This window comes from Narcine bancroftii, chromosome 5 (assembly GCF_036971445.1).
Source record: "Narcine bancroftii isolate sNarBan1 chromosome 5, sNarBan1.hap1, whole genome shotgun sequence".
Classification (NCBI taxonomy): Eukaryota; Metazoa; Chordata; class Chondrichthyes; order Torpediniformes; family Narcinidae; genus Narcine; species Narcine bancroftii.
The window spans coordinates 134967100-134986859 of NC_091473.1; the positions used below are offsets into that span (position 1 = coordinate 134967100).

Consider the following 19760-nt stretch of genomic DNA (forward strand, 5'->3'; position numbering starts at 1 on the left):
AAAAATCGAGGAATACGGAGTAGGAAGGGTTTAGTACTTTTTTTAAAGGAATATATGGGTCGGAACAACATTGAGGGCCAAAGGGCCTGTACTGTTCTGCAGTGTTCTATGTTCTAGATCATTTGTCCATTGAAAGTGCCATCTCTGCCACATAATGTTAACTCGAGCCATAGCTCTCAGCTGGGATTGCTTAAGGCAATTAGTATTCCTTGAAGTCTGCCTCCAGCAATGCTTGGAATACAGCTGTACAGTAATTCCTTTCGTCTTCTGCCTTGCGTATCACCACAGTGGGTATAAATACAAAGGCTATTTTTTTTTTAAATCCTTCAACCAACCCCCACCCCAATAAATAAGCAATGCCCAGCTCTTCATTTGTCAAGAAGGCTCTTTCATAAAGCAAAATATAATCTGTACATAAAGCAGAGATTCTCCGCCCTCATGTTGGAAAACTTGCCTTCATGAATATTCTCCGACTAGCTCAAAGGTGCCAACTTCAGTCCCTCTCCGACGTAGTGTCAGCGAGGGAGTGAAGCCCTCCGCCATGCATCCTGAATGTACTGCCCCTGCAAGCAGCTGACTAGGGGCAGGCTGATGACATCACGGCGACGCCGTCAGCCCGTGACCCATCTCACTTTTATCTCTCCCACTCACTCACCCATCTCCCTCCACGATCTCCTCAGGGCATGAGCAGCCAGAGGGAGCTGTCAGGACAGCGGCGGTCGAGGGGGCCGACAGAGCAGCAGGGGCTGAAATGTCAGGCATTGGCCAGGGTGGGCTGTGACAGCCCTGCCAGCTGCCAGTGCCTAACTGGGCCACTTCAGCCTTCGGAGCTGTTCATCGGCACCAGCAGCTCAATAGGGGCAGAGCAATGGCAGCCTCCCCTACCCATAATCCCCCACGCAGATGGAACAGTTCTGTGAAACGCAGAGCAATTCCAGACGCATGGGGGATTATGAGTAACAAAGTTGGCCAATGTTCGGCATCTATGTATGGTGTCATGGCACCAGTGGCCACACCTCCAGAACACTGTGTCAATGCCCCAGCTGCTTCCAGGCAGTAAGGGGATATGAGAGCAGGCTTTTCTGGCCCTACGTTGAAAGGTAAGAAATACCATGCGGAGGGCGACTATGAAAAGGCTGCACTTCCTGAGCTGGCAAGGCAACCAGCCACCGTAATGTTAACCTTCTATAGGAGTTCTATCGAGAGCGTCCTGGCAGACTGCTTCACAGTGTAGTATGGTTGCTGCAGAGAAATGGATCAGAGTTCAATCCACAGGCAGAGAGGGTCACTGGAGTCTCCTGTGATCTATCGGGATCATTGAAGAGGGTGCACAAAATCATTGAGGAGCCCTTCCACCCTGCACATTGCATCTTTCAGCGGCTCCCATCGAGGAAGTGATACAGCAGTATCAGACCCAGCACCACCAGGCAGAGAAATAACTTCTTCCCACAGGCAGTGAGAATGCTGAACGACCAAAGGAACTGCTCACATTAACCATCCAAGAAGATCATATTCATGAAACAAATTATTTTTATTTATTTACTTGCTTAGATGAAATATTTGTCCTGCATAGATATTGTTTGCCTGTATGTCTTTGTTGTCTGTCTGTTTGTTTTGCACCAAGGATCGGAGAACACTGCTTCGTCTGATTGTACTTGTACAGTCAGAGGCAATTAGTATTCCTTGATGTACTTCGATTCCTTCAGTTGTACTTGTACACCCTGCTGCTCACGACTGTCCAACTAACCCACATCTCAAATGACATCATCATGTTCGCTGATGACACAACCTAATCAGTAAAAATGACGAGTCAGTGTGCAGTCACTAATGGACTGGTGCTCAACCAACAACCTGTATCTGAACGTCAAAAAAACAAAAGAAAAAGTTGTCGACTTCAGGAGGGCCCAGAGGGACCATGCACCACTGACCATTGATGGCTCCACCTTTGAGGTCGTCTAGAGTATCGTTCCTTGGAGTGAAAAAAAAATACCTTAACACCAGCTCCATAGCCAAGAAAGCCCAGCAGCACCTCTACTTCCTGCGAAGGCTGAGAGAGTTCATCTCCCACCCTCCATCCTCTACATTCTACAGAGGATGTACTGAAAGCATCTTGTGCAACTGCATCACCGCTTAGTTTGGAAGCTGTACCTCCTCAGACCGCAAGACCTGCAGAGGATAGTGAGATCGGTGGAAAAGATTATCGGGGGCTTCTTCCTACCATGACAGACATCTACAACACTCGATGCAGGTGAAAGGCAATAAACATTGTGAAGGACTCCACACACCCCTCACGTAAACTGTTCTCCCTTCTGCCATCTGGTAGGAGGCATTGCAGTACCTTGGCCCATATGCCCAGATTGGGCAACAGTTTTTCCCTCAAGCCTTCAGGTTCCCAGAACATTTAGGGTACCATGGACTGCTAATGTATAAGTCTCAATACTTTGCATGTGTTGAACTTCTATTCTAATCTATATTTATGTAAATATGCTCTGTGGTCCTGGAGAAACGCTATCTCATCTTTACTGTGCGAGCATGGTATGAATGATAAATAAAGGTGACTTGACTTGAGAAGACAATAAACGTGACTTGGTCCCACCAGAACCTCTTATCTTGCAAGAAACTTAACTTGAAAGCTAGACTGAAGGCTCTTGTCCATCTTACTTGAGCAGCCAATCATCAAGAGGGTAGGAGACTGAAGACTCTGTCTGGTGCCTTGAGGCTCCTCATTGGTCAATACTAATTTATCTTTATAGTAAGTCACGATCTATTCAGTTCGCAGTGAAGGAATGCTGGTCGCAAGACAAGCTAGCTGTTTGTTTTCAGCAGATGATCAGGGCATAGAATCAGGGATCCTTTGACAAACCTTGCTATTGAAACCTCCTTGAATTAAATCCCAAAATGACAGCAGTGTTAAGCCAGTCAGACCACAAGCAGAAACTTGAGAGTGCAAATCCTTCTTCCTATTCTCTGCCTCAATTACTGTCTCCTGGTAGCATGACAGAGGCCAAATCCAAGACCCACCCTGTAGCTGAGTAACCATGGTCCAGGCTAGAGCTACTGGTGACAACAGGTTTTCTCTTCCTTGTTTACGGTGATCATGTTTCACATGACAAGATCTATCTGAGCAATGATTTATCCAAGTGATAAAAATGAATATGAGTCTCCAAAGTGAGGTGAGTGTCAAAGGTTTGTTTTGCTGCTGGTGGAGAACCTCAAATTCTTTCCATTTAATGTGTGCAAACATTGTAACAGTAATTGCAAGCAGACCAAGGCTCAAGGTTCCTTTTATTATTGCATAATAATACATAAAAATGTAATATATTTGATATAGTAAAACACAGACAAGTGTGGTTGAAGTAAAGACACAACGCTGGAGAAACTCAGCAGATCAGTGTACTTTATATCTCTTTCTTTGGCTTGGCTTCGCGGACGAAGATTTATGGAGGGGGTAAATGTCCACGTCAGCTGCAGGCTCGTTTGTGGCTGACAAGTCCGATGCGGGACAGGCAGACACGGTTGCAGCAGTTGCAGGGGAAAATTGGTTGGTTGGGGTTGGGTGTTGGGTTTTTCCTCCTTTGCCTTTTGTCAGTGAGGTGGGCTCTGCGGTCTTCTTCAAAGGAGGTTGCTGCCCCCCGAACTGTGAGGTACCAAGATGTATGGTTTGAGGTGATATCAGCCCACTGGCGGTGGTCAATGTGGCAGGCACCAAGAGATTTCTTTAGGCAGTCCTTGTACCTCTTCTTTGGTGCACCTCTGTCATGGTGGCCAGTGGAGAGCTCGCCGTATAACACGATCTTGGGAAGGCGATGGTCCTCCATTCTGGAGACGTGACCCACCCAGCGCAGCTGGATCTTCAGCAGCGTGGACTCGATGCTGTCGGCCTCTGCCATCTCGAGTACTTCGATGTTAGGGATGAAGGCGCTCCAATGAATGTTGAGGATGGAGCGGAAACAACGCTGGTGGAAGCGTTCTAGGAGCCGTAGGTGATGCCGGTAGAGGACCCATGATTCGGAGCCGAACAGGAGTGTGGGTATGACAACGGCTCTGTATACGTTTATCTCTGTGAGGTTTTTCAGTTGGTTGTTTTTCCAGACAAGCTAAACTAAGAGCTACCATGAGCATTACCCGGTGTCCATAATACTATGAGAAAGAGAAGCAAAAGAGAGACCCTTCAGAGGCATCGAGTGTCCGTGGGTTCGCCACCAGCTCTTCCACGGCCTCCGCAACCGCGTAGACTCCTGTTCAAATAATTGGCAGCCTGATCGGGAAGCCTTCAGCACCCAAGGCCCCTTGGGAGCCTTTTCTTGCCCTCAGCAACCTCTCAAATCCAAGTTCTCATACTCGATGCTCATGAGCTAGTCTCCAGCAGCTCACGATCTGTGTGAGTCCTTTGACCACAAGACCTAACCAGCCTGCAGTCTGTGATATGTATAGATATGCATGTAATTTGTGTGTGTGTGTGTGTGTGTGTGTGTGTGTGTGTGTGTGTGCATGCACACGTATGTGTGTGTGTGCATGTGTTTGTGTATGTGTGTGTGTGTATGTGTGTGTGCATGCACACGTATGTGTGTGTATGTGTGTGTGCGCGTGTGTGTGTGCATGTGTTTGTGTATGTGTGTGTGTTTGTGTGTATGTGTGTGCGTGTGTAATAAAATTTTCTGTACTGTTTCTCCTTCTGAAAGTCTAGAAGACACAGTACAATATTGCGCATTGTTTTGTGTCTCACTGCTATATGTAGGTCACCTTCAGACAAGGCACGAATCCTCTGTCAGCTTAAAAGTAAAGGATACGCACAAGGCAATCAAAAGGAAAACTGTGCAACGGAAATTAAACCAGCAAGTGCAGGAAAGGAAGACAGCACCACTTCAGGACATCTCAGAGAGTTGTCCTGTCAATGAGCTGCTTGCCCGCAGGCCAAGGTTGCAACGGAAGAAGCTTTGGGGACAACAAGCTCCTACAATCACCAATGTGATTATCAATAAATAGTCTGGCATTACCATGTTAATATACGGAGCAGAAGATGACCACTTGGTCCACATCAATAAATGTTTTATTGTCCTAACTAATCATAATTGGAAAGAATGAAAAAAACGGTGCAGATATAGAAATCTGAAAATTATCTAAGACAGTGGTTTTCGAACTTTTTCTTTCCACTCACATACCACCTTAAGAATTCCCTATGCAATAGGTGCTCTGTGATTGGAAGGGATTATTTAAGGTGGTATGTGAGTGGAAAGAAAAAGTTCGAAAACCACTGCTTTAATCGTACCTAATTGACTCGTTATGTGCACAGTTTCATAACTCCAAAGGAAATGGGCCAATGACAGTTTTTCTCAAGCAAAATATTTCAGTAATAATTGGGTCTAGATCAGTGATTCTCAACCTTCCCTTCCCTCCCACATCCCACCTTAAGTAATCCCTTACTAATCACAGAGCACCTATGGCATTACTTAGCGGTATTTGACAGAAAAGAAGATTGAAAGCCACTGATCTAAGATCAGGATAGGATCGAGATGAATTGGGAAAGTGTGCCAAAGAATGGCAGATGAAACTTAATCCAGACAAGTGCAAGATGTTCAACCAGGATAGGTCTTCCACAATAAATGGTGGGCATCTGGAGAGTATTATAGGAACATAGGAACGTAGGAAATAGGAACAGGAGTAGGCCAAAAATGGCCCATCGAGCCTGCTCTATAGAACAGAGAGACTACAAAAGGCACCAAATTCCATGAAACTGATGACACAGGCAAATTAAGAAGGGATTTGGCACTCATGCCTTTATTGGTCAGAAGTGAGTAGGAGCTTGTTTACCATGCAGCATTTGCACAAGATGATGGTAACACCACACTTTGTGTGCTATGCAGAGTTCTGCTGCAGGAAAGATATTAAGCTGGAAAGGGTTTGAGAAAAGATTTACAACAAGTTCACCAATGTGGTGGTACACCACCGGTCTACTGCAGGGCGAAACCTCTGTACCTGCAGGAGTGTACCACCGGTCTACTGCAGGGCGAAACCTCTCTACCTGCAGGAGTGTACCGCCGGCCTACTGCAGAGTGAAACCTCTGTACCTGCAGGAGTGTACCACCGGTCTACTGCAGGGGGCAACCACTGTACCTGCAGAAGTGTACCACCGGCCTACTGCAGGGGGAAACTCCTCAACACCTGAACGCAGCAACCCGGGAAGACGGCTGAGTCTTACCTGGGGCACCTCCAAGAGTTGGCCCGACTGTGTCTGGCTGAACCCAAGTTAGGCGCAGAGGAGGTTGAGAGGCTGATCTTGGATGTCTTCGTCCAAGGGCTATGCTCGAAGGCCATCTGGCAGAAGCTGCTGGAAGATAGTATCTACACCCTGACCAAGACAGTGGAAATGGTCCAAACCCTGGAAACTACAGCCTTGCACATCGAAGCCTTCGATTCCAGGTTCCCCCAGGCTCCCTCATGGCCCTCTCACACAGCAAATGCAGCCCCAGACTGAGCTGGGGAGGAGAACGTCGCTGCAGCAGGTGCCCAGTGCCCCTGTAAGTACTGTGAGTCCTGGTGTGGGTCAGACCGACGATCGCGACGAAACTGCCCGGCTAGGAACCAGGAACCAGTACTGTTCTATTCTGTTCTTTGCTAAAGTGTGCCTCTTGAAACCAGCCAGTAGCTCAGCGGCCCTTTATGACCTCCCGACCTCCCCCGTGTGGACGTGCCGGGCGGTGCCATTGTCCCCACTACAACTTCTGCCATCCTCAACTCTGACAGTTCAGCATCTGGCTCCGCCAGTGACAATCACAGCATGTGCCCCGAGCACCCAGATCAGACCCGCCCTCGCCAGTGCTGCTTGCCGAAAACTACAGCGATGTCACTTCTGGCTCATGCGTGACGTCACTTCCAGCAGATGTAATGATGTCACTGCCGCCAGCCGCGACGACGCCACTTCCCTCAGTGCAACGAACATGACTGGGGAAGGAGGCCAGCCACGCAGCGGGCCCCCACGTGCCACCGCCATCTTGGGCCATGCAGTGGCCTACACGGAGGGCCCTTGATGATGAGAACAAAGTGGTCAACACGGGCAATGACCAGGCCGTCCTACCAATGCAGCCCACGCTTCCGTACGCCATTGGCTGCCAAATGCTGCTCCCCATGACTGACGTCGACGTGGTCAACATGGGCGATGACCAGGCCACCCTACCGTTGCTCCCCATGCCTCTGGATGCCATCGGCTGCCGCACGCCACACCCCACGACCAATGTCAACGTGGTCAACACAGGCGATGACCGGGCTGCCCTACCAACGCTCCCCATGCTTCTAGACGCCATAAATCGCCGTGCACAACCAGAGAGCAATGCAGACTAGGAGGGACTGCATGACACAGCTAATGATGGTGCTTGGTCTCTGTTAGCAGTGTTCCCTGTAGATGTTCTTGATGGTGGGAAGGGTTTTGCCTGTGATGTCTTGGATTAATCCTTAATCACCTATCTGCCTTTACTTCTTCAGGAGTTTGCAGAGATTTGGTATGACATCTGAGACCCTGGCACCATCTGTCGTCTTCTGTTTGCATCTCCTCCAGAGAGTTCAGCTGCAAATAACAGGCCTTCACTATCTTTTCACCAAGCACCATCATTAGCTGTGTCATGCAGTCCCTCCTAGTCTGCAACCTATCACAGACACTTATTTTGTGCTCTCCTCCTTCCCCATCCCCACATTAAAACAAGCTAGGTTTCTAATAGTGTGAGACAACACAGACATAGGCACATTGGCCCACATGTCCATACCATCCTCTGTCCCTATCTGCACTAATGCCATGTCATCACATAAGATCCATAACCTTTGATGCCTCGTTTGCATGCTTCTTAGATGTTGCGGCAATATCTGCCTCCATCAACTCCTCAGCCAGCGAAGCCCATACTCCAACCACCATTCGTGTCATGATATTCCCCCTCAGATCTCCATCTCTCATCTTAAACTCTTGTAAGACACCCCCATCAAGGGAAAGAGATTTTTATTGTCCATGCCCCTCGTAATTTTACACTCATCTATCAGGTGACCATTGATCCTCCTCCACTCCGGGGAAAATAGACCCAGCCTATCCGATCTCTCTTGAGAATTGAAATGCTCCAATCCAAGCAACTTTTCTAAGTTCAGATGAATGGCCATGAACCTGAAACTTTAGTTCTGTTTCTCCACAGGTTCTGCCTCACCTGCTGTTGCACTCTAAGGCATTTGTAAAAGATCTCGAGGGAAGTTTAAAGGAGAATACTGGTTCAGCATCACTTCCAGTTGAAAAATCAACACTCTCTGATCATTGCATTCGGCCAGCAGCCTGAGTCTTCATCCGTTCATTGGAATAGCTTGAGACCGGCACTTGAGCCCACAGCTTTTGAGCTCTGTGGCACAATTAGAATCAACCAAGCCACCAAAGTCACATAGAATAAAGTCCTAACATTTAACCACCTTGCAAGGTCTGCAAAATTTATAATACAATTCAATGGTCTTTTAGTTAATGAAAATAATCCTTAATCACCTATCTGCCTTTACTTCTTCAGGAGTTTGCAGAGATTTGGTATGACATCTGAGACCCTGGCAAATTTCTACAGATGAGTGAGGGAAAATGTGCTGACCCACTTCATCACTGTGTGGTATGGGGGCACCAATACCCCTGAATGTAAAGCCCTAGTGGACACAGACCAAGACATCACAGGCAAAACCCTCCCCACCATCAAGAACATCTACAGGGAACACTGCTAACAGAGACCAGCAGCAATCATCAAGGATCCACACCATCCAGCACACACTCTGTTCTCATTGCTACCATCAGGAAAGAGGTATAGATGCCACATGACTCACACCACCAGGTTCCAGATCAGCTGCTACCCCTCCATCATCAGACTCCTCAACAACAATCTCAGTCAAGGACTTATTTAAGGACTCTTACTTTTGCACTTCAGTGATTTTTTTTTCCTTCTCCGTATTGCACAGTTTGTTGACATTTTTTTATTTGGACGTTGAGTCCGGTATTTTTTGCACTGCCAATAAGTGGCAATTCTGCTTCACCCGCAAGAAAAAGAATCTCAGGGTTGTATGTGACACCATGTGTGCACTCTGACAACAAATCTGAAATCTAAATCTAAATCTGTATGGGTGAAGGACTGTCAGGTTCCATATAACAAAGACCCAACCTGTTCTTTCCACTGACTTTTAGATCCAAATTAACTTATCATATCAGTGAACAAATTGACCTGTAGCCATTATCATCTTTCCAATGTCAAACATCCTGATCCTGAAAGATATCCATAGGATACTACATTGAGAAGGGGGAACTTTTGCCAAATTGATTAAACCTCCAGCTAAAACATGGACGTTGTGGCTCTCTCCACAGTTGCTGCCTGACCTAATTAGTGTTTCGAGTGTTGACTGTTTTGTTTTTCATTCTTCCATAATAGGGCAGAATTTGGTTCTCTTCAAGGGCAATATCACTTTGAATTGTAACATATCCATTTTATCTTTGGTACTGCATTGTATTTAATAAACTATATTTTGCAAGTGTCATCTCTTAAACATTCTTAGTTGTGAAGTACTGTACAGGAATTACTCGGTAGACGAATATTTTATATACTTCAAATGATTATAGTCTTTTATTTTCTTTGAAATGGCCTGAGAATAGCATTTTTGTCGCATTGTCTTAATCCATCCACTTCTGTGATGTGTTCCATTGAAGTTCTAAATGTGTACCTATCATTCAAAGCACACTTACCCTCAATATGCTTTCACATTGTAATTTAATTACTTTTTGATCATAGGGTGTAGGCAGTCACAAGCTATGTAAGACAGATAAAATTAGCACTTACAGCCTTGTACCATTTAGCATGGTTTTAAAAGTGTCATCTTTTAGGTTCCATAACCCTGACACTATATATAATTTCCTATTGCATTTCCAATAAAGTAAATCTAGCTAAAGCTGAACTGTCTGACCTTTGGATTAATAGCACAGCCTCTTGGCTGTCACGCTAATAGAGGGCTTGGGGAATTGGGACGACTCATCTGGTAGTGATAGAATTTCTTCTTTTGTCTTTGTTTGGGCACTAATGGCTTTTTGTCAGCTTCTTTCACTCAATTTGTGACACATGTTCTTTCTCGACTTTAGTTGTCCATTTACTTTCTTTGAATCACTAAAGCAAAACACACACACACACACACACACACACACACACACACGCACACACACGTACACACACTTTAAACTTTTATGTTTCAAGGGCTTGGGAGAAGACATTAAAATAATGGTAGGGCACAAGCTGTCATTCAGTTATTCCATCAAAACGTAGATCCATATTAAGGCTGTATGCCTGTCCTGAAACTAAAACCTGCCAGCGGCGCAAGATTTTGACAGGATTGTACCAGCCTCCAATTCTGCACCTTGCTGATCCATGTTTAAGGCTGCTCGGTGAAAATGGCCGATGAGGCAAGAAACCAGAATGTTGGCAAAAACATGGAACTCAGAAAAGGGGGCAGGATGTGGGAACAAAAGGAAAAAGGGTGGAAATTGGCAAAAATAAAAGAAAAGCATTGAATACAGTGACACTAAGGGCAGTTACCTTATTAAACCTATTAAGATTGAATAGTTCATTTACTATGCAGTTTACATAACTGATTTCTTTCCAAAACAAAAATTAAATAGCATCCCTTAAATTAATCTTGGTGCTACTACAAATTGTGTTTATTATGTGAGTGATGCATGAAATTGAGAAAAGACAAAGCTGGTGGATGTAATTAATGAGTTTTATGATGGCAGTAGCCTATCATTTATCTCTACACAAGTAAATTCCATTTACTTTTTCCAGCTTCTTTGCAATTCTGATTTACAATGTAATAGTTATTCCTAAAAGATCTACTTTTTTTCCGTAAGTTCTGTCTATAAAATTAAATATCCCATTATTCTAAACGCTTTGCTTGTAATTAATATTGGGGTTTTTTTATGATGTTTAATATTTGCCTCTTGGTTGTTCATGTAAGAATTGGTTAAGCTAGTAAGAAAATAAATATAATGTATGTTGCAGGGCAAGGTTAACGATGAATTATCTCCTGGGAGCAATAAGACATTAAATGCAAAATAACAGGTGAGTGACAGCATCGGCTACTTATCCTACAAGATCTTTATTAAGTAAAACACACAAGTCTGCAGGCACTGTGAGTTAAGTAAAAACACAGCACTGGAGAAACTCAGCAGGTCAAACTGTGTACTTTATATCACAAAGATTTTGGGCTTGAGACCTTCATCAAGGTAAGTAGACAGGAGTAAAACATAAGAAGTCTGCAGAAACCTTGACTGAAGTAAAAGCACAAAGCTGGAGAAACTCAGCAGGTCAAACTGTGTACTTTATCTTCTTCTTTGGCTTGGCTTTGCGGACGAAGATTTATGGAGGGGGTAAATGTCCACGTCTGCTGCAGGCTCGTTTGTGGCTGACAAGTCCGATGCGGGACAGGCAGACACGGTTGCAGCGGTTGCAGGGGAAAATTGGTTGGTTGGGGTTGGGTGTTGGGTTTTTCCTTCTTTGCCTTTTGTCAGTGAGGTGGGCTCTGCGCTCTTCTTCAAAGGAGGTTGCTGCCCGCCAAACTGTGAGGCGCCAAGATGCACGGTTTGAGGCAATATCAGCCCACTGGCGGTGGTCAATGTGGCAGGCACCAAGAGATTTCTTTAGGCAGTCCTTGTACCTTTTCTTTGGTGCACCTCTGTCACGGTGGCCAGTGGAGAGCTCGCCATATAACACGATCTTGGGAAGGCGATGGTCCTCCATTCTGGAGACGTGACCCACCCAGCGCAGCTGGATCTTCAGCAGCGTGGACTCGATGCTGTCGACCTCTGCCATCTCGAGTACTTCAACGTTAGGGATGAAAGCGCTCCAATGAATGTTGAGGATGGAGCGGAGACAACGCTGGTGGAAGCGTGTACTTTATACAGCAAAGATAAAGATACAGAACCAATGTTTCGGGCTTGAGCCCTTCATCAAGGTACGATCTTTATTAATGCTGGAGACTATGGAAGAATAGTAATTTTGTACTCAGGCCCTTGGTCCTCCAGAAAGAAAGTTTGGGGAATTAACAATGAAATTTAGGGATGAATTAAACAGACATTCGGTCTTCAGCAGAAAAGGGCAAGTAACATCAGGAAGCAGCTGTAAATTAGGAAATGGCTGTGAGGGGGAAACACAGGAGAATTCTGATGATGAGAGGGTGAGGTACTCAGTAGGTTATTGAATCTGTGGGCTTCGGCTTTCGAAGGACTCCATTGTAGACCCTCAAAAGAAGTAACTTGGTTTTAAATTTCCAAACTTGCCTGGATTCAGGACAGTCTCCTAAATAAAAAGGAAGGTGGGAATTGTTACTCCTTTATTTAAATGGGAAAGCAAGAAGGAAGCAGAAAACCACAAGTATGACAGCTTCACGTCTGTCACAGGGAAAATATTTGAAGGTATTAGATTTTCAGATTTCGATTTATTGTTACAGTACATACATGACATCACATTTGACCCTGAGATTTTTTTTTTCCCTACAAGCGAGGCAGATTTACCACTTATTAGCAGTGGAAAAAACAAAACTAACTCAATGTACAAATGTAAACAAATAAAGAAATGTAACTAAATTAACTGTGCAATTCAGAGATAGGAAACAAATCAAAAAGTACAAAAGTAAGTGTCCTTAACTAAGTCCCCGATTGAGTTTGTTGTAAAGCAGACCGCCTCTGCGTTTCCGGACGACTGACGAGGGCGAGGAAGTGAAAAGTGTACAGCAGCAGCCAATGCAGGAAAACCATCGGTGCATCCTGGAATAGCACAGCATAAAACGCCAGGGGTAATTAGAAAAACTGAGGCAAAATCCATGTGATTTTTTTCAGAAAGAGAATTCATGTTCAACCAATTTATGTGCTGTTGATAAAGGAGAACCACTGGCTCACTATGCTTGGAGGCAGTAAATAAAGTACCCCATCATACATCATGTAAACAAATAAAAGCTCATGGTGTAGGAAGCAAAAAATTTTCATGGTAGAAGATCGACAAAGCTGACAGGAAACCGAGGCATTTACTGCTGTTTCCTTCCAATTCTGAACGAGATTTAATCCTAACCCCGGGTGCCATCTGATTGAAGTTTCTATATCCTTCCCGTTCCCCCGGGAACTCCAGTTCCCTCTCACATCCTGAAGGTGTGCCCAGTGGAGATGAGAGAAGTGAATGTAGCTTCAGACTATCGGGCAAACCAACCTCACCTCTACTGACTCCATTTATGCCTGCTGTTACCTCGAGAAAAGAGCAAGTGTGGTGGTACGCCAAAAGGCAGGCAAACTGGCCCCACTTGTCACGCACGTGGCGGGGCAGGTGGACAAAATGGCGCCGCTGGGGGTTTCATCCCGACCTCGGCACTTCGGGGCCGCCCAGCGCGGTCCTCATCCAAGTCCGGGCTGGGAGTATAAGACCAGCCAGGCAGCCTGAAATAAATCAGTTTTGCTCATTAAACTCAACGCATCTGGTTGTGTGATCCTTCAGTTAGCAGGGTAGCTGCCGCTACAATTGGTGACCCCAGCAGGTTCAAACGTCTTTGAACCCGAATTGAATGACCCTGCGATCAACGCTATAGCCATCAAGCTTCCTGACTTCTGGGTTCAGGAGCCGGAGACCTGGTTCAGCCATGCAGAGGCTCAGTTTCACCTCCGCCAGATTTCACCGGATTCGAGCAAGTTTTACCATGTGGTCGCCACCCTGGACAAGGCCACTGCCAAACAAGTGCTGCATCTCATTCAGCACCTACCCACGGAAGATAAGTACGGGACCATCAAGCAGGTGCTCACTGGCTCCCTCAGCCTCTGCAGGCACCAGCGTGCCACTCGGATGCTGCGCCTCAACACCTTGGGGGACAGAAATCGTGTTGATGGACGAGATACTCTCGCTCATGGGCAATCACATCAACTGCCCACTCTTCAAGCACATCTTCCTCCACCATCTGCCTGAAGATATCTGGCCATTACTGTCCCAGGAGAGCTTCGTTAACCCTAGGAAGGTCACTCAAAAGGCTCAGGAGCTATGGTTCGAACGATTCCCAGAGGGTCAGCAGTCCAGCAGGTTACGAATCACGGGCATGACCACGCCAAGCCTTCTTCTAGCACTACGGTGGAACACCTGGCCCCTGCAGGGGCCTCAAAGAGCATAGCCAGAAGCAAGCCATCCAATTCAGGCCTCTGCTTCTTCCACCAGTGCTGGGGAGCCAAGGCTTTGAAGGGTCGACAGCCTTGCTCGTTCCAGGGAAATGATTAATGGCTGCGGCGGCTGGCCAAGAACACAGCCTTCTCTACCTGCAGGATTCAGTCAGCGGCTGAAGCTTCCTTGTCGACACCGGGGCCCAGATCAACGTCATCAAGGCCACTGCCATCGAGTCCCAGAACCAGCCTCAAGGACCTCCCCTCTGTGCAGTCAATTCGATGGAGATCCGAACGAATGGAGTCAAGACCGTCCACTTCCAGATTGGCCAGCGGAAGTTCTCGTGGAGGTTCACCATTTTGTCCCTCCCAACCGCCATCCTGGGTGTCGACTTCCTCCTCGCCCACAGACTCCTGGTCGACATTCGAGGTAGACAACTGTTAGATACCCATACCTTCCAATCCGTTCACCTCAACGCCTCCCGCTCAGAGCAGCCGCAGATGGCCATGGTCAGCACGCCCAAGGACAAGTTTCAGTGTATCCTGGATGAGTTCCCTCCCTCCTCAAGCTGCAGTTCTCCACTGCCTCACCACGCCACGGGGTGTTTCACTAAATCCCCACCCAAGGCCCGCCGGTCCACGCCAAGGCACGCCAGCTCCCGCCGGATAAGCTTCAGATAGCAAAGGAAGAGTTCTCACATCTGCAGGAGCTGGGGATCATTCGACGCTCCAACAGTCCTTGGGCCTCTCCACTCCACCTGGTCCCCAAAGCCTCTGGTGGCTGAAGCCACGGCGGAGATTATCGACGGCTTAACGACACAACATTACCTGACCATTACCCGATCCCTCACATCCAGGACTTTACGGCCAACCTGCATGGCGCAAGGTCATTCTCCAAGGTCGACCCGGTGCGCAGGTATCACCAAATCCCAGTGCACCCCGAGGACATACCCAAATTGGCCATCATCACCCCCTTTGGCTTGTTTGTGTTCCTACGCATGCCATTCGGGCTCAAGAACACCACCCAGACCTTCCAGCGCCTCATGGACACAGTGGGCAGGGATTTGAATTTTGTATTAATTTACCTGGATGACATCCTTGTCACCAGCAGAGACCGGGCACAACACAAGTCTCACCTGCACATCCTCTTCTCTTGACTGGCCGACTTCAGCCTAACGATCAATCTGGCCAAATGCCAGTTCGGGAAAGAGTCCATGCAGATCCTGAGCCATACCATCATGGCCAAAGGAGCTACACCTGCCGCTACGAAGGTCACTGCAGTCAGAGAGTTCCCATGCCCGGACAACCTCAAGGATCTTGGCGCCTCACAGTTCGGCGGGCAGCAACCTTTTTTGAAGAAGACCGCAACCGCAAAGCCCACCTCACTCACAAAAGACAAAGGAGGAAAAATCCAACACCCAACCCTAACCAACCAATTTTCTCTTGCAACCACTGCAACCGTGTCTGCCTGTCCCACATCGGACTTGTCAGCCACAAACAAGCCTGCAGCTGACATGGACATTACCCCTCCATAAATCTTCATCCTTGAAGCCAAGCCAAAGAAGAAAGAAGAATAACCGCTTCATTCCAGGCACTGTGCGCATCATGCAGCCGCTCTTCACCCTCATCGTAGCCAAAGACAAGACACTCGCCTGGACTCCAGAGGCCAGCAGGGCATTCGAAGCCACGAAATATGCCCTCGCGAAGGCTACCCTGCTCGTCCACCCACACACCAACCTGCATATGACGCTCTTCATCGATGCCTCTGCCACAGCCGTCAGCGCCATCCTGGAGCAGCAGGTGAATGGACAGTGGAAACCACTGGCATTCTTTAGCCGACTTCTTTGCCTGCCAGAGTGCAAGTATAACCCTTTCGATCGTGAGTTGCTGGGCATGTACCTGGCAGTGCTTCATTTCTGCTATTTCTTGGAGGGGAGGCCTTTAACCATTTTTACCGACCACAAACCCCTCACTCAGGTACTCGCTATGGCAAGAGATCTCTGGTTGGCCCACCAACAGCATCACCTCTCCTTCGTGTCGGAGTTTGCCACCAACATTTGGCACAAGGCGGGGAAAGACAACGTGGTCGCTGACGCATTCTCACAACCGGCCATTTGCACTGACACCTGGCCTCGACTTCGAACAGCTTGCCCGGGACCAGACGACAAGGAGACGTGGGCCTTCAGGATTGCCATCACGGGCCTGCGGTTCCAGGAACTCCCGACTCCAGATGGTCCTGTGCGATGTCTCCATGTGCACCCCACAGTGGCGCAGGCAAGTCTTCCACCATATCCATGACTTTTCCCACCCTTCCATCAGGTCCACGGTCCGTATGGTGGCAGAATGTTTCATCTGGCATGGGCCTCGGAAGCAGATTGTGGACTGGGCCAGACCCTGCACCCATTTCCAGCTTTCCAAGGTCCACAGGCACACCAGAGAGCTTGTACAAGATTTCGAACATGTCTGGGAACGGTTCAGCCACATACATGTGGACATCATCGGACCCTTACCCGTTTCCCGAGGTAACCATTACCTTTTCACACTGGTAAACCGCACCACTCGTTGGCCCAAGGCGATTCCGATGCCAGATGCCTCCACGGACTCCTGCTCCCGAGCGCTTTTGAATGGTTGGGTTGCGCGGTTCGGCGTCCCGAACCACCTCACCAGTGATCGTGGCACCCAGTTCACCTCTGCGCTCTGGCCACAGCTTGCCAACAGGCTGGAGATCGAGCTACATTACACCACGGCCTATCACCCACAGACCAATGGGCTAGTCTAGCGATTGCACCCCCACCTTAAGTCGGCACTGATGGCCCGCCTCACCGGCCCCGACAGGATGAATGAGCTGCCTTGGGTGCTCCTGGGCATCTGCTCGACTCCCAAAGAATACCTACAGGCATCATCAGCCGAGCTCGTCTGCAGTGCACTGCTAGCCCTATCTGGTGAGTTCGTCAATGCACCTCACAACCCCCAGCAGTCTACTTCCCTGCCTCCAGGCCCAGTTGGACTCCTTCTCACCTCCACCGCCACCCAGACATGGCACACGAGCCTCTTACGTCCCCAGCGAGCTATATTCCGCAGAGTACATTTTTTATCAGGTGGGGCCCCTCCACAGCACCTCTACAAAGACCATACGAATTCATCCAGCATTCAAGATCCACTTTCACACTGGACATTGGTGGTAAGAGGGAACTGTTTACAGTGGACAGGTTAAAGCCAGCCCACCTCAACCCCACCAAGCCAGTAGTCATGGCCCAACTCAAGATGCGAGGCCACCTGGCAAAAAAGGACATTGACGCCGTTTTTGGGAGGGGTGGTGGGCTGTGTGGTGGTATGTCATTAGGCAGGCGAACCAGCCCCGCTTGGTATGCATGCAGTGGGGAACAGAAAAACATAGGAACATGGAAAGTAGGAATAAGAGTAGGCCAAAAATGACCCATTGAGCCTGCTCCGCCATTCAATACGATCATGCCTGATCTAATTTATGACCTAACTCCACCTACCTGCCTTCTCCCTATATCCCCTCATTCCAAAATGGTGCCATCGGGGGTTTCCTCCTGACCTCGGCACCGGGCTCAAAAGCCTGCGCTTGGTGACCCACGTGATGCTCCAGGGATGTCGGGGCCCCCCAGCGCGGTTCTTGGCCAGGTCTGGTCTGAGAATATAAGACCAGCCAGGCAGCCTGCAATAAATCAGTTTTGCTCACTGAACTCAGCCCATCTGGTTGTGCGATCCTTCAGTTATAGTGTAGCCACTACTACACAAGATATTAAAACGCCCCTTTCACCCCAGTCCCATCCTCTTCTCCCCTTCCCGTCAGGCAAGTTTGAAAACATGTACCACCAAATTCAAGAACGTTTGAGCGCCAATGTTATCAGACTTTTGAATGGATCTCTAATTATGAAAACGATGCTGTTTGAGCTGAACTTTATCTCAGGAATGCTATACTCTGTGCTTTTGATTTATCTTGTAATAAAGATAGGTTGACTTGCCTGGATAGCATGCAAAACAAAATTTTACATTATCTCAGCGCAATAAACAATTCAATTCATAAATGATAAAAGATCCAAAAAAAGTGTTGATGTACTTGCGAGAGAGCGAGAAGATTGCAAGGGGTCAGAGAGTTAGGAAGTGGGTAGCGGGACAGATACGATGACTTTGCTGGAAGACAGTATGAATCTGACAGGATGAATAGCCTCATTCTGTGTTGTCATAAGTGAGTTGATATAAATGAGCCATTACCTGGTTAGCAAGATCTAATGGAAGATGCAGTATTGGGGACCTCACCATTTTTGTAAGTTAACTTGGATGAAGGTTCTGATGATCTGGTAGTCAAATTTGCTGTTGATAGGACAGGAAATACTTGGCGACAAAGACATAAAATAATTAAAAAGAGACATGGATAGGTTAAATAAGTGAGCAAAAGTTGCCAAATGGAGCAAAATCTGAGATTGCCCATTATGAATGCGACAAAAAGTGCCGTTTGTGTAATGGTTAGAGGTTAGCGCAATGCTCTCACAGTGCCAGCGACCTGTGTTCAAATACTGGCTGTAGGGAGTTTGTATATTATTCCTGTGCCTGCGTGGGTTTCCTCCCAACCTTTGGAGATTTGCGGGCCACCAGCTCATGGGGCGGAAGGGCCTGTTACCATGCTCTTTGTCTAAATTAAAATTATCCAAATGTAAAAGACCGTAGGGTTCTGATATGCAGAATGGTCGGAGTGTCCTTTTTAGATGAGTTTCAAAAGGTAGAGCAAGCAATTAGGAAAGGTAGCAACATTTTATTGTTTATTGCATTGGAATTGTTTGCAAAACTCAGAAGTTCATGCTTCATTTATAAAGGATATTGATGAAAGCTCATCTGGAATACTCTTCACTGTTTTGGACTCCCTATTTAAGGAAGAATATAAATGCATTGGGAAAGAATTTGGGGAAGGTACACCAGACCGATAATTAAAATGAGCGATATATCTTGTAAGGAAAGTTTGGAGAGAAGAGGCTTGTTTAAAAGAGTGACTTGATAGAAGCATTTATTGTATTAAAAGCTGAAAGGGAGGGGTAATAAATAAATTGAAATCAATCCTGGATCATGCAAGGTAAAACTGAGGGGAAACCATGACTAAATCTCAAAACTCAATGATTGATTTAATTGAAGCTTTCAGACTCTTAATGGAAATGGACTGGGTGGAAAAAGGAACTTGTTTCTACTGGGTGAAAAGTTTGGGACGTCCAAGAACTAAGCGAGGAAACACTTCAAAAATCAAATGATGATAGACTTTCCTCCAGTGGGATTTGTTGCGGGGCCCATTGTTCGTTTTAAAACGGAATGATCTTTTTTTCTTGACAACAAGCTGGGTGACCGATGATCCATGAGCTCATTGAAAGGTGGAAGAGGTTCAAGTAGCTGAATGGCCTAAAAATCATTTGTTAACAATATGCATTGTATTGGTCCTGTAGGTTCTAACTCTGGGAATGAGGGATAACAAAACATCCAAAACAGTGGCAGTATTTTCAAAAGAATTTTATCCAAATTACCAGATGGTGCCTTGCAGGCATTTTGAGTGCCGAAGTCAGATGTCTTATGACTCATTCCT

General features: G+C 47.0%; 1 long non-coding RNA gene across 1 annotated transcript in view; it reads left to right on the forward strand.

Moving 5' to 3' along the window:
- The first annotated feature begins 11037 nt into the window (after positions 1-11037).
- The window catches only part of LOC138762816 (uncharacterized), a 40672-nt gene continuing 31949 nt past the window's right edge, over positions 11038-19760 (forward strand). Inside the window, exon 1 of the long non-coding RNA XR_011357172.1 lies at positions 11038-11099. This is a non-coding gene — a long non-coding RNA (uncharacterized lncRNA). The remainder of the gene's footprint in view (positions 11100-19760) is intronic.